Below are 5723 nucleotides of genomic sequence, written 5' to 3'. Positions count from 1 at the left end.
GGCATGTTTGGTATACATACAGATTCATGGGCTTTGTTATCTGATTTAAAAAAAAAATGCTAGGATTACACTGAGTATTAATTAATATTACGGGACTCTGCTTAATGGGGAATGAAAATAGAAGTGAATACCAAAGTTCCAGGCATATGCAGTCCCCTTTGCACTGTGATATGATGCTTCCTTAAATTGAAAGACAACATAGACTCACAAAAGATAAATGAGGATAAGTGAAGTGATAAAGAGAATGGCAACGTATAAGAACATACATAAAGAAATAAACATTTATAACTTTATTGTACATGAATTACCAAAGCTGAAAAGTTTCCAGACCGCTAATTGTCCTTTGAAGGATAAAACTCTTTTGTGGAGCTGTAGCACTGTAACAACATCCTCACCACCTTGTTTGGAAGAGGAAGGTTTTATTGAAGTACTGAGGGACAAGTAATTTTATTTCACAAATTACTAGAAATGCAGAAAACAACTAAATATAGGCAAGTCCTGGGAAAGAGCTCTTCTCAGTGATTGTTCAGAGACATACACTGTTCTATTCACAGGAGGTTCATACAAAACATTGCACTAACTAGCAAAATACAACTTTTAATGATGTTTACATAAGATACAGGAGATGCAAAAAAATCAGTGAAAGGAAAGAAAAAGAATGAGGTTGCTTTGCACATTAATTTCTTCTGCATAACTCTCAGCCAAGAGCTTTCAACAAGGAGCAGCTCAGAAGAGAGACTGATCCCAGCAGGACTGCAGTCTATGGGAAATTACATCAAAGCATGGTGTTCCCCGGGCAGGTGGAAAGTCCCATCTTAGTGTGCCATAGTAGTTATAAATAGGCAAGAGCAATTGCACGTGGGATCCTGGAAATGCTCTTTGGGTTTCCTGTTATAAACAGTAGGCAGTTAAAGACAAGCAAACGTTAACCCTGATTATGAACTGAAGTGCTGAAAGTAATTGTTCTGAAGGCTGCAAGAGTTGTCCAGCACAGACTGCTGTGATTTTTTTAAACTTACCACATAGCCTAAAGAAGCAGTGCGAAGAAGGCTTCAGGAGATTTTCTGAAAACTCGTTCTAGGACACAGAAAGTGTCAAGGAGATATTTTAGGGCAGGAAGAAGTGAAAACTGTGGTCTTCTATGATTTTATCTTACACTCTGCTTAAAAACTGTGGAAAAGAGAGCTGGTTAAAGAGTGGTGGAAATTACTTTTATTTTTCTTGCTGTGTTTCAAAAGACCAAATATCCATTGTCCAGATTTTTGGAAGTAAAGCCTCCATGCTTTTCTTCAGGAGAGACGTCACTTGGAAATGAGAGCCTTCCTACAACCAAAACTTCGATGTTTAATTCGCAGATCAAATAGGCTGAGGATCACGTCTCATCTCTGAACTTTCTTCTGACGCTTGTGCCCTTTGCAGGCCCTCTGAGGTTCTGCTGCCCACCAGAGCCCTAAGTGCAGCCTTAGAGACACAGATATTGCTGGACCAAAGCTTGATGCTGTGGTGGTGGACACTGCACCATCCAAAGCCTCCACACTGCAAAGCAGCCATACAGTAGTGGAACAGCTTCTACCTACTGCTCTCACACCTGCTCTCACACATCGGGTAAGATGATTTCCAAAATAACACTGAAACAGCCCACTACAGACTATGCATTCAAGCCCGCTCAAGAAACTTGGAGTGTTGAATGTTATTTATTTCAGACTTCTCTTTGTGCTTTTTATTAGCTGTCTGCTTTCATTTTTAAAATCTAAGGCAACTGCAAATTCAAAGACATCTCACCACCAAAAGCAGGGGAAGCGTGAGGGCTGTTCCTATACAATACTACCCCTAAGGGCACGGATTCATTCGCTATCTCCTGGTGCCACAGGGGCACATCCAGGGCCCTGGCCAGGCACTGGGATTGATGCAGCCCACTCAGAGCAAGCTGCCTCCAGAGCAGCAGTAGCAGAGCTATGCAGAGGTTTCTTTCCTGTAAGGCCACCCTGGGACAAACTCAATGGCTAAAGCACGCTGTTTCGGCTTCCTCCACCTGGGTAGCACGTGAAAGTTGGGGGGGATAAATTTATTTCGTAGTGATGCCTGTAAAGGGCATGATTCATTTATTATTCCTTCTGTGAATATCCCGGCCAGGTGACTAAAGCAGATATATCTACTAATGACCCAGAAGGAGTTGCGATAAATTTCACGAATAGGGGAAAGAAGAAAATGAGTCAAAAGCATATATGGACTTTTACTTTCCATGTTCACTTGTTCACATCACAGCCTGAGCTCCAGCCAACCCAGAATTTGCTTTGGGGCTTTTTTCCACCTCTTTCCTTTCTCAGGTCAGGGTAACTGAGTATAGCTGCACCTGTGACTTCTTAAATTAGCAGAACATAAGCTCCCTGTAGCCTCTGGGTCTCTCATGTGTGAGGGCTTGGGTGGCCTGTTTGCTTTCCAGTATTTTTCTTGTCCTTGTTCCAGTTCAAGCTGCTAAGGCATGGTTTTGCTGGCTTTACTACACCTTTTCATTCCCTCAGGTAAAACGTTTGCACTTTGTGCTTGCTGGGGCACAGAGGTGGAAAGAGGAAGGAGGAAAGTGCTGGCTTAAGCAAGCCCGCCTCAGAGGTATGGGCCTGCTGAGCTCCTCTGGGGGAAGACAGGAGACCTTCTGCTCCCTGCTCAGAGGATGGGCCTATGAGACTGGAGGCTGAGCTGTTTTCTGAAGAAGGGCTGGGTGACTCCAGTAGTAAAAATATCCGTTGATTTTGAAAAAAAATCTTTTGGAGACAGCCAGTAAAGCTGTGGCTAATGCAGGGCTAATGCAGAGGACTTGGGTGCACTGTTTTATTGTTTAAGCCCCACTGAGTTTCCCTGTCAGGTCGTATCTGCTGTGCAAGTCTTTGGCTACTTAGTGCTCTCTGCTTGGATGCCTGAGGGGTGCTGTGCATGTCTGTGGCAGATGAGATGTCTTCTCATCACCCTCTTGGTGATGAGCAGTGGGCCTCTGCAGAAGGCTGGATTGTGCAGTCCTAAGTGTCCTCTGCCTCCTGGCTGAAAAGCTCAAAATCTGTTTTCTTGTATTATTATGACTCTGGGCTTACCTTCTTAGAAATGTTCTTTTATTGAATGTGACTGCACAATATTAAGTCTAAGCAGCCTGTGGTCCTGGCCCCAAGCAAATCCCTCTGAGAGTTCAGTCATCTAATCCCATGCGCAGCATGCAGAGTGAGGTGGGAAAGTTCTCATTTTCCCACAGCGTTCCTGCATAGCTGCCTCAGCAGTATCAGATACAGTGGTATCGTGCACCAGCCTATATACAAGCTGCTAGGATAAAACTCCAACAACCTTATTCAGCTTGTAGCCATGAATTCTGGAGAGTGGCCCTGCATAGTTAAAAAGTCATATCTTGACTGATCTTAATGCCCTTTGATTTCTCCGAATAGTTCATCATTCCTGTACTGCGATAAAAGTTGTAAATAGAGAGGTGAATATATATCCCTAATTATATAGTTTGAAAAATGAGAATTTTGCCTCTCGCCTTACCATCCTTAAGAAGCCAGTCTTTGGAGCTCTCAGATGCCTTCCTTGGCTTCCCCACCACTGTTTTTACCCCTTTCTTTGCATTGGCTCTGCCAGAAGCTATATTCTGTGGGATATGTCTTGCCTTTACATGGAATAAAGTTAATCCTTCACAGGGTCAAAATGACTGAGAGATGTACAACATTATTTCTCATGCTTCCTATCTCTTAAATAAGTAGAAAGTTTAGTTTGAAATTTACATTGTCTAGAACAGCCTATCAGAGTTTCCAAGGCAAAAGCTACAAGGAATAAATACTTCACATGCAATGTTCTTTTTAAGTGCTGAGTTTTAATGGAGTTGGGAAATAGCTTGGAAGAGTGACCTTTTCCTGGAAATGGTCTGTACTAAGGCCTTTTTCTTCACAGGGTGGGAAGAAAACAGAAGAATGGGAACAAGTGGCTGAGAGAGCTTTGCAGGGAGCGACTGCATGTGAAGGGAGAGTCTTGCTTGGCACGTAAGTTTCACCAAACTTGTTATTTGGGCAAGGTATAACTATTGCAAAATAAACTTGGGAAAGAGCAGAGAGTCAGGGTGGATGTGTTTTGCTGGAAAGAAGGTCAAAGGAATGAGGTTTGAAGGGGGCAAGGTTAATTACGCAAGGTCAACGGCTAACAAGAGTGCTGGAGCATTTGGGTGAAAGATACTTATTCGGTGGGTGAAAATCAATGCCTTAATTCAGACAATCAATGCCTCTGCAGCCTGTTGGGAAGAAGTGTTTGGCTACTCCAAGCTATAGAGTTTGTTTTCATTATGGTAATAACTTATAGGCATGCAGAGAACAGAGATTTACGTTTACACATACAGTGATGGACGGGGTATGTACATCATCTTTTCCAGTACACAGAATTCTCTTTGATAATATAAATGGTACTGTGTCCAAAAGAAACAGCAAAGAGAACAACTTGCATAGCATAGGAATGAGCTATAGCACAAGGGGGAGGAGGAGGGAGGAAATCTTGATTCTTTTTCTGTGGGAGTGTTTCTCAGTCAGTAGTGGGAGAGTAGAGGGAGGATTGCACTACGTATCTCCTTCTTCTCAAGTGAACACATTATATTTATCAGTTACCGAGTCCTTCCTGTTTTTGCCTTGATGAATTTCTTATGCAGTGTTGAAAAGCTTAATGTGGTCAATAGAGAAAGATCCCATCCAAAAGTTTATACAGCTTGGTAATTGAATGAGATGAGACATGTAGGTTTAAGCCTCCATAACGAACCTGACTTGCTGCATCAGTTCTGTGCTCTAACTGTTGAGTGAATGGAGCTATGATGTTCCCCTCACTCCCAGCCTTTCAGCCACCCTCTGACAACACTTTTATTGCCTCCGAGTCTTGCATGCCAAGTAGACCAATTCTTGAGCATGGGCATGAGGCTAGCAACTTGATGGTCTCTGAAGTTGGAGAGTGCTAGTTTGCCAGGGAAGATTTAGTGTTGCTTTGCTTTAAATGCTAGGCCTAGGAAAAAAAAATACAAAAATAGTAAAGCAGAAATCCTGAATGGCATGGATATTTCTAGTATGTGACAAACTAAACTGTTTACTTTCCTTCTACATTGTTTCTTCCACTCATCTTGTGATGACTATACCTCCCAGGGGACCAGAGGGCAGCACTGGCTTGTTGTCTAGGGGTATCAGTTTCTGATCTGTGACTTAAAAGAACCTTTCCAAATGTTGGAGATTCATTTTCAAAGTTTCTTAAGTACAGATCAATGAAGAACAAAGGAGAGTTCTGAAGACTAAGTGCTCTGCAAGCTTTCCCCAGGGTCTGCTCTGTCTTGGGAGGACTATGCTTGTTGGACTTAACTGTGAAAATGTAAAAGGAAGGATTTTCTTGCATCAAGAGCCTGGGGCCTCTGTTTTGTTTTCCTGTACTGATGTGAGCCTTGAGTCAGCAGAGTGACTCCTGACTTTCGTGTGCTTAAATTTTAGCAGGATCCTATCCAGTGTCTTAAGCACCCTGCACTAGCAAAGCTGCCTTTTTCTTACATACAAGGCTACTATGAAACTTGTTCTAGACCATCGTGAGTTCTCATGCCACTTTTAGTTGAGTGCAGATTTGTCCTGAAGCATTTTGACTTTGCTATATTCAGTGAATTTGGACTGATCTGAGCCCTCCATCCAGGTAATTTTGTAGTCTACAGAGCAAAAATGGAGTAGCTTTGA

Source organism: Meleagris gallopavo, chromosome 1 (genome assembly GCF_000146605.3).
Source record: "Meleagris gallopavo isolate NT-WF06-2002-E0010 breed Aviagen turkey brand Nicholas breeding stock chromosome 1, Turkey_5.1, whole genome shotgun sequence".
In the NCBI taxonomy this organism is placed as follows: domain Eukaryota; kingdom Metazoa; phylum Chordata; class Aves; order Galliformes; family Phasianidae; genus Meleagris; species Meleagris gallopavo.
The sequence above is the reverse complement of the archived record's forward strand: the minus strand, read 5'-3'. Positions refer to the sequence as shown.